Raw genomic sequence first — 16,450 nt, forward strand, 5'->3', positions numbered from 1 at the left:
GCTTTCGCCTATCCAAGCCCCTGTCTCTCGGCTACTCCCCAAACAGCACTTCTAAGAACCTTTTGTATAAGATCAAGTGTAGTAGTGTTCTTATAAGTTTGGGTTATGGGTTATGGGTGAGGGGAATGTAAACAGATGCGCAAGAAGCGCTGAAATAATATCGGTAAATGATAAAAGTTTGCCAGTATGTTTTGTGGATAACACAGCAGGGTGGTGACAAAGTTAACAAGTTTGATGTGGAAGCCATGAAAACAACCCAAAATTCTGCCTGACACAGCTCGTTTGATAAGGGGACGATGTATGGAGGCAGCTATATGGACGACTTTTGGAGGCAGCTATGGCGATGACGTGTGGCGGAAGCAATGGAGACAACGTGTGGAGGCAGCTAAAAAGACGACGTGTGAAGGCTGCTATGGAGAAAATTTAATTTGGATAGTGCCTGTATGTGGCAGTCCAAAAAAGTTTTCAAACCAGAGGAGCAGGTAGGTGTTCCTCCAGAAAAATTAAATAGATTGAGTGCCTGTATGTGGCACTCCCAAAAATTGTTTAAAACAGAGGACCGGGTAGGTGGCCCTCCAGAAAAATTAAATACATAGAGTACTATAGCTAGAGCCAGTTGGCCCTGGCAAAAAATAGCTTTCCTCTGCTTTAGTGTACAAAGAAGAGGAGAAGGAGGAAAATGAGGAGGAAGAGTGCATAACTTATTCAGGTTGAGCTTCCTTCACCTGGTGGAGAATGGAAATCCTGAGAAATCCAGGCTTTAATTATCTTGATAAGCGTCAGCCTGTCAGCGCTGTCAGTCTACAGGCGTGTACGCTTATCGGTGATGATGCCACCAGCTGCACTGAAAACCCGCTCGGACAACACGCTAGCGGCAGGGCAGGCAAGAACCTCCAAGGCGTACAGCGCCAGTTCGTGCCACATGTCCAGCTTTGAAATCCAGTAGTTGTAGGGAGCTGTGTGATCATTTAGGACGATGGTATGGTCAGCTACGTACTCCCTCACCATCTTTCTGTAAGGATCAGCCCTACTCTGCCGAGACTACGGACAGGTGACAGTGTCTTGCTGGGGTGACATAAAACTGGCAAAGGCCTTGTAAAGCATACCCCTGCCAGTGCTGGACAAGCTGCCTGCTCGCCTACTCTCCCTCGCTACTTGTCCCACAGAAGTACGCCCTCTGCCGCTCGCGCTGTCAGAAGGGAAATACTGTTTCAGCTTGTGCACCAGGGCCTGCTGGTATTCATGCATTCTCACACTCCTTTCCTCTCCAGGGATGAGAGTGGAAAGATTTTTCTTGAACCGTGGGTCCAGGAGAGTGAATACCCTGTAATCGGTGCTGGAATAAATTCTTTGAACGCGAGGGTCACGGGATAGGCAGCCTAGCATGAAATCTGCCATATGCGCCAGAGTACCAACGCGCAAGAATTCACTCCCCTCACTGGCCTGACTCTCCATTTCCTCCTCCTCCAACTCCTCCAACTCCTCTTCTTCTGCCCATACACGCTGAACAGTGAAGGACTGAACAATGCTTTCCTCTTCTGTCTCGCCAACATTCTCCTCCTCTTCCTCCTCATCCTCCTCCACCTCCTCCGATATGCGCTGAGAAACAGACCTGAGGGTGCTTTGGCTATCAACAAGGGAATCTTCTTCCCCCGTCTCTTGTGACGAGCGCAAAGCTTCCGACTTCATGCTGACCAGAGAGTTTTTCAACAGGCCAAGCAGCGGGATGGTGAGGCTGATGATGGCGGCATCGCCACTGACCATCTGTGTTGACTCCTCAAAGTTACTCAGCACATGACAGATATCAGACATCCACGTCCACGCCTCATTGTAGACTTGAGGAAGCTGACTGACCTGACTACCAGTTCTGGTGGAAGTTGACATCTGGCAGTCTACAATCGCTCTGCGCTGCTGGTAATCTCTGGATAACATGGTCAATGTTGAATTCCACCTCGTGGGCACGTCGCACAACAGTCGGTGAGCGGGCAGTTGGAGGCGGCGCTGCGCTGCCCTGAGAGTGGCAGCATCTGTGCTGGACTTCCTGAAATGCGCACAGATGCGGTGCACCTTCGTGAGCAAATCAAACAGATTGGGTATGTCTTGAGGAAACGCTGAACTATGAGATTTAACACATGGGCCAGGCATGGCACATGTGTCAGTCTGCCGAGTTGCAGAGCCGCCACCAGGTTACGGCCGTTGTCACACACAACCATGCCTGGCTTCAGGTTCAGCGGTGCCAGCCACAGATCAGTCTGCGCCATGATGCCCTGTAATAGCTCTTGGGCAGTGTGCCTTTTATCGCCTAGGCTCAGCAGTTTGAGCACCGCCTGCTGTCGCTTAGCGCCGGCACTGCTGCTGTGCCTAGAGCTACCGACTGATGGCGCCATGCCCATTGATGGTAATTCGGAGGAGGAGGTGGAGAAGGGGTGGGAGGAGTAGGAGGCATAGTAGGCCTGAGAGACCTGGACCGAGGTAGGCCCCGCAATCCACGGCGTCGGCAGTATATGACCAGCCGCAGGGTCAGACTCGGTCCCAGCCTCCACCAAGTTAACCCAATGTGCCGTCAGCGATATATAGTGGCCCTGCCCGCCAGCAGTCGTCCACGTGTCCGTGGTCAGGTGGACCTTGTCAGAAACGGCGTTGGTCAGGGCACGGATGATGTTGTCTGACACATGCTCGTGCAGGGCTGGGACGGCACATCGGGAAAAGTAGTGGCGGCTGGGGACCGAATACCGAGGGGCGGCCGCCACCATGAGGTTTCGAAAGGCCTCGGTCTCTGCCAGCCTATAGGGCAGCATCTCCAAGCTAAGCAGTTTGCAGATGTGGACGTTGAGGGCTTGGGCGTGTGGGTGGGTTGCACTATACTTCCTTTTGCGCTCCAGCGTCTGGGGTATGGAGAGCTGAATGCTGGTGGATGCTGTGGAGGATCGTGGAGGCGAAGATGGGGTTTTCGCACGGGAGGTGTTTGGGCCAGGGTCCTGGGCAGGGGGCTGACTAGCAGATGACACAGGGGAAAGAGCAGTGGTGTGCCCGGCCGGAGGTGAACGGGCTTGGTGCCATTGAGTGGGGTGTTTAGCATTCATATTCCTGCGCATACTGGTGGTAGTTAAGCTAGTAGTGGTGGAACCCCTGCTGATCCTGGTTTGGCACAGGTTGCGCACCACAGTCCGTCGGTCATCCGGTGTTTCTTTAAAGAGCCTCCAGACTTCTGAAAATCTTGCCCTCGCCACGGGAGCTTGACTACGGGCAACATTTGGCGCTGATGCACCAGCTCTGGCCCTGCCTCTCCGTCTGGCCCCACCACTGCCTCTTCCAACCTCTTCTGGTATAGGACTCGCCTCCGTCTCAGAAGCACTGTGTTCACCCGGCCTATCAACCCAGCTTGGGTCTGTCACTTCATCATCCTCCGATCCCTCAGTCTGTCTCCTCATCGTCCGACACCTCTTTACACACTTCTTCCACTACATCAATAATGGAAAACCTGGGCATCGGAAAATAGCTCAGCAGCAACCGGACAAGTGGTTTGTGACTCTGGGAAGGGTCCAAAAAACAGTTCCTCAGAGTATGCCGGTTCAAATGCCAAATTTTCCTGGGAGGGGGCAGACTGGGGGGAAGGAGGCTGAGGTGGAGGAGCTGGAGCAGTGCTGATTTCGGTGACATGGGTGGACTGTGTGGAAGACTGACTGGTGGACAAATGGCTAGAAGCATTGTCCGCAATCCACGACATCACCTCTTCGCACTGTTCTGGCGTCAACAGTGCTCTACCACGAGTCCCAGTAACTTGAGACATGATGAACCTAGGGAGTGTAGCTCTGCGGCGTTCCCCTGCTCCCTCATCAGCAGGTGGTGTCTCACCCCGCCCAGGACCACGGCCTCTGACCCCTGCAGTAGTTGGACGCCCACGTCCACGCCCTCGTCCTCTACCCCTAGCCCTCGGGTTAAAATTTTCAAGATTAAAGTGTAAACTGTAAATTTTTTTTTTTGTTTTTTTGTGTGTTTTTTTTTTTTTAAACAAAACGATGCTATCCTATTGCTATGGCTAGTTTCTAACCTACACTGACAGCACACAACTGGATTTTGTGCTGTGCCTGATGACTTTGAGTTATAAAAGTAAATAAACGTAAAAAAAAATAAATCAGCAGACTGTGCCTAATTCAAATCAAACCCCTAATAAATTGTCCCACTTCGGTGTTTGAGGTGGATATGTGTGTCACTAAGAGCTAAACACAACGGTCGCAAGTCTCCCTGCAAATTCCTCACAATATGGTACTAGCTGCACTACTAGTGCCAGCAAGCCCAGCCACAAGCAAAGAAAAAAAAAATATAAAACGTTATTGTAGCGCTAAGAAGGGCTGTTGGGTTCTTGTAGAATCACTCCTGCCTAACACTATTCTAATAGAACACCCTAACGCTTTCCCTGACCAGCAGCAGCTCTCTCCCTAACGGCATCCAGACAGAGAATGATGCGAGCAGCGCGGGCAGGGGCTAGTCTATTCCAGGGTCACCTGATCTGGCCAGCCAACCACTGCTATCGACGTGTAAGGGTACCTCGTCATGCTGGGTGGAGTGCAGAGTCTCCTGGCTTGTGATTGGCTCTGTTTCTGGCCGCCAAAAATCACAACGGCGGGAGATGCCATTTTCTCGAGCGGGCGAAATACTCGTCTGAGCAACAAGCAGTTTCGAGTACGCTAATGCTCGAACAAGCATCAAGCTCGGACGAGTGTGTTCGCTCATCTCTATTTATTATCCCTTGGTCTTGAAGACATACCTCTATCACATTTAACAATTATTTCTCATATTCTAAACACAGCTAGAAATCTAATTGCAAAAAACTTGAGGTCACCAGTATTACCCACCATCAACGAGATACTACACAACACAAAAAGGAATTTTAAGATGGATTCTTTATTAGCAAACAACAGAGGTACAAGGAAAACATTCGAAACAAAATGGACTGATTGGATTAAATTTCTCTCAGCCCATCCATTATGATTCTTACATGCAAAGATTTACATTACTACAATTATAAAACATAAAGGAACGCAGAGGCACTGTTATTAGTTCTACTTGTTTTAATAATGTTTTCTAGTATGCCTATACTTATACAATACACAATGTAATATGTACACAATACTTTAGCTACAACAATATAAGAATATGATAATACGTAACACTGTAATATAAATGTATGAGTATGGAATGCATACATGTTTGTTTAATTCTAAAACAATAAAAAGAAAGTGACAAAAAAAAGTCCAGTAGAGAACTGGCAAATAGGAATATAGAAATAAAATAACAACACAATAGTAATTTAATTCTACAGCTCCAGGTAGAGACTGTGACATCACTATCTGATCTATATGAGTTTCTAGTATGTGGGAGTATATAATTAGCTGGGGCTAGAAGTGCAGGTGTCAATGTGTAACAGACAAGCAATTACTCAACCTTTCCATAGATTTAGTGAGTCAGTGTCTGTAAGTTCCAGGGAGCCTCAGTCTTGCTATGTTTACGGAGTTACTATATCACTGTATTCAGGGCTTCCCTTATGCACACATGTAAAGCTCAATACAAAAGGGAAACCCCTGCTGGATACTCTATTTGGAGAGATCATACCTCCCAACTTTTGTGGAGGAGAAAGAGGGACAAAAAGGGCGATTTTTTTACCCACAGAAGCCACACCCTAGCCACGCCCCCTAACCACACCCCCTGGCCACGCCACTGCTCATACCTTCAACGCATCCACTGGCACCAATGTATATTTATGTATATAATTGGGGGGCATATTCCACTCCCCCTAGACAACGAGCATGCCCTCCTAGACAACGAGCATGTCCTCCCCTAGACAACGAGCATGCCCCCCCCAGACAACGAGCATGTCCTCCCCTAGACAACGAGCATGTCCCCCCCTAGACAACGAGCATGTCCCCCCCAGACAACGGGCATGTCCGCCCCCAGACAACGAGCATGCCCCCCCCTAGACAACGAGCATGTCCCCCCCAGACAACGAGCATGTCCCCCCCAGACAACGGGCATGTCCGCCCCCAGACAACGAGCATGCCCCCCCCTAGACAACGAGCATGTCCCCCCCAGACAACGAGCATGCCCCCCCTAGACAACAAGCATGCCCCCCCTAGACAACGAGCATGTCCCCTAGACAACGAGCATGCCCCCCCCTAGACAACGAGCATGTACCCCCCCCTAGACAACGAGCATGTACCCCCACCTAGACAACGAGAATGTACCCCCACCTAGACAACGACCATGTCCCCCCCTAGACAACGAGCATGTCCCCCCCCCCTAGACAACGAGCATGTCCCCCACCTAGACAACGAGCCTGTCCCCCCCTGTGGCTGCGTGCCCTTTTTTGTGTGTTTGTGTTATTTTTGTCTTCCAGGACCGTGCCTGCTGTGGACTGCTTCCGATTCGAAGGATTACATCGATGACCGACAGTTCTAACAAATAAAATGGTCAACGAGGGTGTGTCTGCGTTTTTTGTTCAATAAAATTTTCTGAAAACGGTGTGATTATTTATTTTTTTGCGACACTCTTCATAGTTTGCCGTAGTAGTGGTGCCGGCTAGATGACGGTGCTCATTACTAAGGGCAGGCCTTAGTGTTTGCCTTAATTTTTTTGGCAAATTCACACTAACGCCCATACCATTACCCCGGTACCCACCGCCACCAGGGGTGCCGGGAAGAGCCGGGTACAAACCAGTACCTGACCGTCTATAGATGGTCAGGTAGTGGGGCGGCTGCAGGCTGTTATTGTTGCGCTGGGATAGCCCCCTAACAGTGGCCTATCCCAGCTCAGTAATGGCAGGCTGCTGCTGCTTTTTTGTATCAGGCTGATTTGAAAAATAGGGGCACCCCATGCCGTTTTTTCTTCAAATTTTTGACAAAAATATGCGTGGGGTCCCCCCTTTAAAGGGGGCTCCCAGGCTGTTTCCCCCATTTTTACAAAAAAATGGGGGGGAAAAACGGCATGGGGTGCCCCCTATTGTTCAAATCAGCCAGATACAAAAAAGCAGCAGCAGCCTGCTATTACTGAGCTGGGATAGGCCACTGTTAGGGGGCTATCCCAGCGCAACAATAACAGCCTGCAGCCGCCCCAACACCTGACCATCTATAGACGGTCAGGTACTGGTTTGTACCCGGCTCTTCCCGGCACCCCTGGTGGCGGTGGGTACCGGGGTAATGGTATGGGCGTTAGTGTAAATTTGCCAAAAAAATTAAGGCAAACACTAAGGCCAGCCCTTAGTAATGAGCACCGTCACCTAGCCGGCACCACTACTACGGCAAACTATGAAGAGTGTCGCAAAAAAATAAATAATCACACCGTTTTCAGAAAATTTTATTGAACAAAAGACGCAGACACACCCTCGTTGACCATTTTATTTGTTAGAACTGTCAGTCATCGATGTAATCCTTCGAATCCGAAGCAGTCCACAGCAGGCACGGTCCTGGAAGACAAAAATAACACAAACACACAAAAAAGGGCACGCAGCCACAGGGGAGGACATGCTCGTTGTCTAGGGGTCAGGGGTAGACATGCTCGTTGTCTAGGGGGGGGGGGAATGCTAGTTGTCTAGGGGGGGGACATGCTCGTTGTCTAGGAGTCGGGGGGAGACATGCTCGTTGTCTAGGGGGGGGAATGCTCGTTGTCTGGGGGGGGGGGACATGCTCGTTGTCTAGGGGGGGGGGCATGCTCGTTGTCTTGGGGGGGGACATGCTCGTTGTCTAGGGGTCAGGGGGAGACATGCTCGTTGTCTAGCAGGGGGAAATGCTCGTTGTCTAGGGGGGGAAATCCTCGTTGTCTAGGGGGGGGACATGCTCGTTGTCGCAGTAAAGGGGAGGGGTCCTATGGAGCGCAGTAAAGGGGAGGGGTCCTATGGAGCGCAGTAAAGGGGAGGGGTCCTATGGAGCGCAGTAAAGGGGAGGGGTCCTATGGAGCGCAGTAAAGGGGAGGGGTCCTATGGAGCGCAGTAAAGGGGAGGGGTCCTATGGAGCGCAGTAAAGGGGAGGGGTCCTATGGAGCGCAGTAAAGGGGAGGAGTCCTATTGAGCGCGCAGTGAAAGCCATAAAAAACACATTTGATATTTTCCTTCCCGCTTCCCAGTACAGGGCCTGGAATATTTAATACTGTCACTAGGAAGTATAATTTGTTACGCAGAAACAGGCCGCACACAGCTCTGTACGTGGAAAAATAAAAAAGTTATTGATTTTTGAAAGTGGGGAGTGAAATATGGAAACGCAAAAATTGTTCCGTCAGAGTAATGGAGCAGACGGCCGTGTATGACCATTCTGCTCCATTACTGTCATAGAGCGATGACATGGACCTTATGTGGACCCCAACAGACCCCTTGTTTTCATGATCTATGGGGGTCACATCACTGAAACCCCCACACATCAGCAGGTTAAGCCCTGTCCTATGGATAGGGCCTAACTTGTATTTGTGGGAAAACCCCTTTAACCCCTTAACGCTCTGCGCCGTAGCTCTACGACGCAGAGAGTATAAGGAGTGTATGAAGAGGGCTCACGGGCTGAGTCTTCTTCATACAAGGTGGGGGGTTTTGCATGTTGCAGAAAACCCCCACCGCTAATAACCGCAGTCGGTCATTGTCGCCGGCAAAGTCTTTTTTACGATCGCTGTGCCCCCGAACGTCATCGGGGGCGGCGATCGTTTGCCGTGGTAGCCTCGGGTCTTCTTTTGACACGAGGCTACATGGCTTCTGCAGGTTCGTTACAATGAGCCAGAAGTATTGCAGTATATGGTAGGAGCGATCTGACCATCTAGGGTTAATGTACCGTAGATGGTCTAAGAAATAGTGGAAAAAAAAGAAAAAACAGGTTTTAAAAATAAAAAAAATTTATAAAATATTAAAAATTCTAATCACCTCCCTTTCCCTAGAACGGATATAAAACATAATAAACAGTAAAGATCACAGACATATTAGGTATCGCCGCGTCCCAAAATGCCCGATCTATCAAAATATAAAAACGGTTACGGGCGGCGGTGACCTCCGAGGCGGGAAATGGCGCCCAAATGTCCGAAATGCGACTTTTACACCTTTTTACATCACATAAAAAATGAAATTAAAAATGATCAAAATGTCGCACAGACCTCAAAATGGTAGCAATGAAAACGTCGGCTCATTTCGCCAAAAATGACCCCACCCCCAGCTCCGTGCACCGAAATATGAAAAAGTTATTAGCGTCAGAAGATGGCAAAAATTTTTTTTTTTTTTTTTTTTGCACACATGCGTTTAATTTTTGAAAATGTATTAAAACACAATAAAACCTATAAATCCGGTATCACCGCGATCGCACCAAACCAAAGAATAAAGCTGAGGTGTTATTTTGAGTGCACAGTCAAAGTCGAAAAAACTGAGCCCACAAGCACGTGACATGTGCGGTTTTTTAAAAAATTTTTTCCACATTTGGAATTTTTTGCAGCTTCGCAGTACACGGCATGTTAAAATAAATAACATTACGGGAAAGTAAAATTTGTTACGCACAAAATAAGCCCTCACACAGCTCTGTACACGGAAAAATGAAAAAGTTATGGATTTTTGAAGTTGGAGAGCGAGAAATGAGAGAAAAACCCTGCGTCCTTAAGGGGTTAAGGGATTAAGTATATGGTACAATAAAAGCAGAATAGAAGGGCACTGGGGGGGTTAGGGATGGGGGCAGGGGGTCTATGGAGGAAAGTGTTTAACCCTTTAGCTGCTGCCTGCAGTCACTGTAGAGTACCTGTTATCACACTGCAGCAGCTGCACACACTCGGCTCTGCTTCATCAGACGAACTTCAGTGAGGAGCAGGAGGAGGTGGGGGCAGGGAGCCATTGATGTAGCAGAGCTGGAGAGTTCCTGCCTGCACGGAGGATGATCCCCTGGGGCTGCTGTGCAGGGGCAGTGCAGAGAACATGACACTCTGCACTGCTCCATCCATCCATCCATCCATGTGCCTGCAAGTGGCAGCCTGAGGACAGGGAGGGCTCTGCCTCCCAGGGGAGGGGATGGGGGAGGTGCCGGCTCTGCAGCAGACAGCCCGGGAGCTGGAGAGGAGGAGGACGCTGTACCCCGCCCCCTGGCTTCTCTGTATCCTGAGCAGGACGGGGGCGGGACTCGGGGGCGGGACTCGGGGGGGGGCGGGACTCGGGGGCGGGACAAAACGGAAAAATCCGTGAAACCGCAAAAAAACCGGGACTTTCACTTAACGGTCCGTGCAGGCGGGACAAGGGTTAAAAAACGGGACTGTCCCGCCCAAAACGGGACGGTTGGGAGGTATGAGAGATTGTTGTTGCTCATGTCACAGTTTCCATAAGGAAATTGAACAAATGAGTAGAATTTAGCCATCAAAGCAAATCTGCTATATAAATATAAATCTTAGTGAGTGCTTCAGTATTTTCTTTCCCATCGCTTATATGTTACATATAGGGTCCCTCAATTTCTCCCCTCTTGTCCACGGGTGTTACTAAGAGAATTGAAAAGTTGCAGCAGCCAGTCCTGGGCCAAGGATGAATTTAGATTTTACTTTGTGTGAACTTTTGAAAAATCTACTGGAAGTGTGTGAAATGCCTCATTATATATAGTAATAGAAACACTCCAATATTTTATTATTATTACAGCATTATGTCCCTGTATATAACAATCTTCCTAAAAGCTGTTTCTGATAGTTTGAGGGGTGCAGATTTGAAAATAAGTTGATTATATAGGGGGTTTTGATGCTAAATATGTAAAATTTCATTCAAAATGGTATTTATCCCCAAAATAGTCAATTCTGAAAATACGGAAAAGCGATATTCGATTTGTAAGCCGCGTGACATCAAAATAAATTATCCAGCCATTTCAAAAATGATGAAAATGTAAAGTAGACAAATGAGAAATGTTATTCAGCAATTTATTTAGGTGGTAAATCTATCTGCCTGAAAATGCAATGATTTCGAATTTCGAAAAAGGTTAATTTTTCAAAAAATTCATAATTTTTTCTTTTTTTGTAAATAAACACAAAACTTATCAGCCAACATTTACCACTAAAATGAAGTACAACATGTGGGAAAAATACAATCTCAGAATCGTTTAGATAAGTAACAGTTAAGTTACAATCAGTTATAAGCTTAAGGCTCAGCCCGATTTTTTGGATTCTGACTTGCGTCACTTTATATGGTTATAACTTTTGAACACTGTTACTTATCTAAATGATTCTGAGATTGTTTTTTCCTCACTTGTTGAACTTCATTTTAGTGGTAAATTTTGGCTGATAAGTTTTGTGTTTATTTACAAAAAAAAAAATGATGATGAATTTTTTGAAAATTTATTTACTATATACACTCACCGGCCACTTTATTAGGTACACCATGCTAGTAACGGGTTGGACCCCCTTTTGCCTTCATAACTGCCTCAATTCTCCTGGCATAGATTCAACAGGGTGCTGGAAGCATTCCTCAGAGATTTTGGTCCATATTGACATGATGGCATCACACAGTTGCCGCAGATTTGTCGGCTGCACATCCATGATGCGAATCTCCCGTTCCACCACATCCCACATCTATTGGATTGAGATCTGGTGACTGTGGAGGCCATTTGAGTACAGTGAACTCATTGTCATGTTCAAGAAACCAGTCTGAGATGATTCCAGCTTTATGACATGGCGCATTATCCTGCTGAAAGTAGCCATCAGATGTTGGGTACATTGTGGTCATAAAGGGATGGACATGGTCAGCAACAATACTCAGGTAGGCTGTGGCGTTGCAACGATGCTCAATTGGTACCAAGGGGCCCAAAGAGTGCCAAGAAAATATTCCCCACACCATGACACCACCACCACCAGCCTGAACCGTTGATACAAGGCAGGATGGATCCAGGATGGATTCCTGTTCTTAGCTGAAAGAAGTGGCACCCGGTGTTGTCTTCTGCTGCTGTAGCCCATCTGCCTCAAAGTTCGACGTACTGTGCGTTCAGAGATGCTCTTCTGCCTACCTTGGTTGTAACGGGTGGCGATTTGAGTCACTGTTGCCTTTCTATCAGCTTGAACCAGTCTGCCCATTCTCCTCTGACCTCTGGCATCAACAAGGCATTTCCCCCCACAGAACTGCCGCTCACTGGATGTTTTTTCTTTTTTGGACCATTCTCTGTAAACCCTAGAGATGGTTGTGCGTGAAAATCCCAGTAGATCAGCAGTTTCTGAAATACTTAGACCAGCCCTTCTGGCACCAACAACCATGCCACGTTCAAAGGCACTCAAATCGCCTTTCTTCCCCATACTGATGCTCGGTTTGAACTGCAGGAGATTGTCTTGACCATGTCTACATACCTAAATGCACTGAGTTGCCGCCATGTGATTGGCTGATTAGAAATTAAGTGTTAATGAGCAGTTGGACAGGTGTACCTAATAAAGTGGCTGGTGAGTGTATGTGGGGTTTGTGTTATGATTTAGACTTTTTTTTGCGTTATATGTCTCTTTATATGTTTTGGGGCTTTTGGGCATTTTTATTGATTTCTTTCTTTATTTTTTTATTGAATAACTTTGTTTTTTTTTTACTTTTTCACTTTTTACAAGCAATCATCTAATTGCTTGTGCATGATAATACACTGCAATACTCAGGTATTGCAGGGTACTAGCAGTGTCAGCCTATTCATCTGCATAGGTTGGCACTGTGCCACTAAGATGACGTCATAAACGCCATCTTACCGGCAGTTCTTGCAGGCAACACTGGGGTCCAGATCGGACCCCAGTGATGCCAAAGCAACGATCGGCGCCCCCGAAAACAGTTCGGGGGGGGGCGGATCGTGGGGTAAAGACCCCCCCAGAGCCATGTTAGATGAGCCATCGGATTGTGGCACGGCTATGCTGACTTTCATGTGATAGATATCGGGTGGCGTGCCGTCGGATGATGTGACTGATTCGGACTGAGCATGTGATTTAACTTCCAAATTGTGTCACAAGCCTTGCACTTACATGCACCAGGAAAAAGAAGGTGAACTGAGCGGACCTGAGCATGGAAGCGACACATGCAGGATATTGTGTATTATTGTCACATACAGGATATCGGGCGCACAATCTTAGTGAAGTTCGGTACAGCGCATGATCATTGGACAATGCACTTTCGGGGAGATTCGTCGGACAGGTAAGTAAATGTGCCCCGATCCTCCTTCAGATCCAGAACTTCATGGAGAATTCTCCCAGGTAAGACTTAGCAGTGCAGAATATGCCACACAGAAATCTTTTTGGCTTTTGTAGCATATGACCATGCAGTGCTTTATACAAACCCACACTACTAAGTAAAATACACTGTACCTCTCCTCAATAACATACCCCTCACAACACAAACTGACAGTTCTGTGCATCCTTTCACATAAAAAAATATAAATCCATCTCAATCTTTCTACTAATACTACTCCATATAACCTCTCCCTATATCTCCTCCTATTACTCCATATAACCTCCCCCTATATCTCCTCCTATTACTCCATATAACATCTCCCTATATCTCCTCCTATTACTCCATATAACATCTCCCTATATCTCCTCCTATTACTCCATATAACATCTCCCTATATCTCCTCCTATTACTCCATATAACCTCTCCCTATATCTCCTCCTATTACTCCATATAACATCTCCCTATATCTCATCCTATTACTCCATATAACATCTCCCTATATCTCCTCCTATTACTCCATATAATATCTCCCTATATCTCCTCCTATTACTCCATATAACATCTCCCTATATCTCCTCCTATTAGTTCCCTATATATTATCCCATATAATCTTGTAGCATTACTATATATACTATAAATATATATTTTTGTATGGTCTTTAAAAATGCTATTTATTTTTTTTTACTTTTAGTTTATCTTTGTTGACCTGGTAACTTTTCTTTTACCTTTCAGTTTGGACATTTTATTGAGATTGTGATTTCCTTTGTAATATAGAAGGTATTAGAACAGGGCAAGGGACATGGATAACCTCAGTGTGACAAAGTGTCTGATTTTCGGTAAGAGGCACTGATTGTATTTTCTTCCCCATCTGTATAAATCTCGGCACTGGCAGTGGAAACGTTAAGGATCCAGGACTCATTTATAAATCCCATTTTTGACATTGCAGCTCTCAGCCCTCAGGGTTAGTGACAAATCTCATCAAATAAGACAATTACTCAGGCTTTTCCTGGGCAGATACATCATTAAAACCAAATAAATTCAGACATATCTCAATTCTAGAGTTCCTGACTTTATATTATATATATTAGAGGAAATGTCTTGATAACTCTTCCAATGCCAGTTAACCTGGGACAAGATTGCCTACTAGGAGGGCAGATTTCCATTACAACACGTTGCAACTTTTGCTCTAGGGTAGGGGGTCACAGCAGTGGGACCCCACCAAATACGCACAGATGTTGGTATAAATATGACGGGTAAGGGGATGCTGAGATGCACATCGACCCTGGTGCCTCCATATGTGAGATCATATGCAGCTTTGCGGTATAAGAAGAGAAAAGTATTACAAATGGCATAATAGATGTAGGGCCATTTCCCTTTTAGGGACACCTCACTTTGAATTGGAAGTGTCAAAGGTCATGGGTCCCACACCAGTCAGTTGATTGGCCACAACCCTTTTTTTTTGCCTAACTAGGTGCAACGTCCCTGCCAATGCGCATGGCAGAGGAATAGTTGCGAATAAGCCCTTTTACTATTCAGTACATATGGAGGTATTTGAGCAGCGGTAGATTCTGCCCGGATAGGCAAGGGTTAAATCAATATTAATGTTATTATCCAATGATGTTCTACTATTGTAACTTGAGTGTGATTGGAGAAGGAGACCACCTGACTAGGGAGGAACTAAACCCTTAGTCAGGGGAGGAGTTAGAACAGAGTTCCAGAAACTTCGGAGAGAGCAGATCTCTCAGGCCCAGCTCTCACCACATGAGAAGCTCTTAGGTCTCATCTACCAAAGACAAAGTGACACAGGACAAACAGGACAAAGCTGCAGCTTCCAGGATTGGACACAGATACATCCCAGCCTGCCCCTGCATCCAGGCTGGTGAGACAACTCCTGAGGTTCCTCTCCAAAATCCCTCCAGTACTGCATTTGTACAGAATCTTTTGGCGTGTTGTTACCGTTGGTTGAATAAAGAAGAACCATGAGCTACTTTTATGCACAACATTGCCTACGTCTGGTCCCTGCTACAGCTGCATCACTACCAAGGGCACCCCATCTATTTACCAGGGACACATACTAAAGACTTTAAGGGTTGCACCAGAGAGAACCAGTGCCACAGCCTCTCCCTCCATATCATTTCTTGCCAACACCACCCGCTGGAGACCTGCCAGGCTGTAGGACAGCCCTTCGGTCCCCATACCAAGCACCGTTACATTAGCGTGCCTAGGCCGCAACCGCCAGCAACTCCGGTATTCTGGGCCCCGGCTGCCTCCAGGCCCCAAGAAAAGGCTAGGCCCAGGTGGGGGATGTTGCATAGGCTTATATCCATTCGACTGACTGTATTTTGATCGATATTACGAAGCTATTTTGATTGATAACATTTTATACATTGTTTTTTCATGTACAGACAGTCCGGGTTATATACTTTAGGTATACTTTAAAATTGTAATTTCAGGAAAAATTTAACTTTTGTCCCAGTGACAATTGCATTTTCAAAATTTTGTGCTGACATGGTATTATCAATAAAGCTTCATTACAGACACCTTACAGCTGATCATTGCAGCCTGAGACTAAAGTAACATCCAGAGAGGTCACCAGAGGTCACAAGGGGGCAGAGAGGTCCGTCTGTAACTAGAGGTCGCCTGTAAGTCGGGTGTCCTTAAATCGGGGACCGTCTGTATTATAATAGCATATGTTGTACATTATGGCATTCTTCTATATACTCTGTTGCCTGATTATATGTTACTAGATGTAGCTCCCGGCGTTGCGCAGGATAGTAAATACCTCCTCTTAGCTGTAACAAAATAGAATGGGTTATCAAAAATATTTTATATGTATCTATAGACTGTCTCAGACTGTCTCCGACTGTCACTGTCTGTCTCGGGCACTCTCATTCCAGTGACTGTGTGTCTCAGCCACTCTCATTGCAGTGACTGTGTGTCTAGGGCACTCTCATTCCAGTGACTTTGAACTGTCCTATGTTCATTTGGCGCAATGGAAAGTCGCTTAACCGTGCTTGTACTACAACCACCCAAAACAACGCCAAACATAGACAATAATCCCAATGGAAAATTACCCACAATGTGTAAAGGTATGGTATAGAGAGGTTCTACAATTAGACTTCTGTGTATACCGCATTGTCAACCAAGGGCAGTGTGCACCAGAAAGAACTCAAAGTTTGATTCTTCCACTTCGTTGGGCTCTGGATGGAAGCTATGTTGAAAACCCGGACTTACCTTCCTTCTTTTAATGGTACCAGTACTGTATAGTATTGGTACCTTAAAACTCTG

This window comes from Engystomops pustulosus, chromosome 6 (assembly GCF_040894005.1).
Source record: "Engystomops pustulosus chromosome 6, aEngPut4.maternal, whole genome shotgun sequence".
Classification (NCBI taxonomy): domain Eukaryota; kingdom Metazoa; phylum Chordata; class Amphibia; order Anura; family Leptodactylidae; genus Engystomops; species Engystomops pustulosus.